Below are 393 nucleotides of genomic sequence, written 5' to 3'. Positions count from 1 at the left end.
GCTCCGCCAGTTATGACGTCCAATTACTATCCGCAAAGATGTCTATGTTTATAATTTTTTTATTAACCTTTATGTAACTAGGCAAGTCAGATTTTTACCTGTCAGCTCGATTCAATCTAGCAATCCTTTCGTTACTAGTCCAACCACTCTAGCCATTTTGATTTCTGATACCCTTAGAGATATCTATTTTATTAACTATATTAGAGAAAAAAAAATTTAATTTATGAACTGTCCATGTTGAATTCAAGGCGGGGGAAAGGGTCACTTTAATGAATAACACACACAAATAAAATTCGAGGTAAATAAATCAAGCGACAGGTATGCTAACTAAGTTGATCTGTTCTGAATGACAAAACTTTCCAAGGTGCCTAGTGCGCACAAAATACATTCCCC

This window comes from Salvelinus sp. IW2-2015, unplaced genomic scaffold, assembly GCF_002910315.2.
Source record: "Salvelinus sp. IW2-2015 unplaced genomic scaffold, ASM291031v2 Un_scaffold9447, whole genome shotgun sequence".
In the NCBI taxonomy this organism is placed as follows: domain Eukaryota; kingdom Metazoa; phylum Chordata; class Actinopteri; order Salmoniformes; family Salmonidae; genus Salvelinus; species Salvelinus sp. IW2-2015.
Note: the sequence above shows the minus strand (reverse complement) of the source record.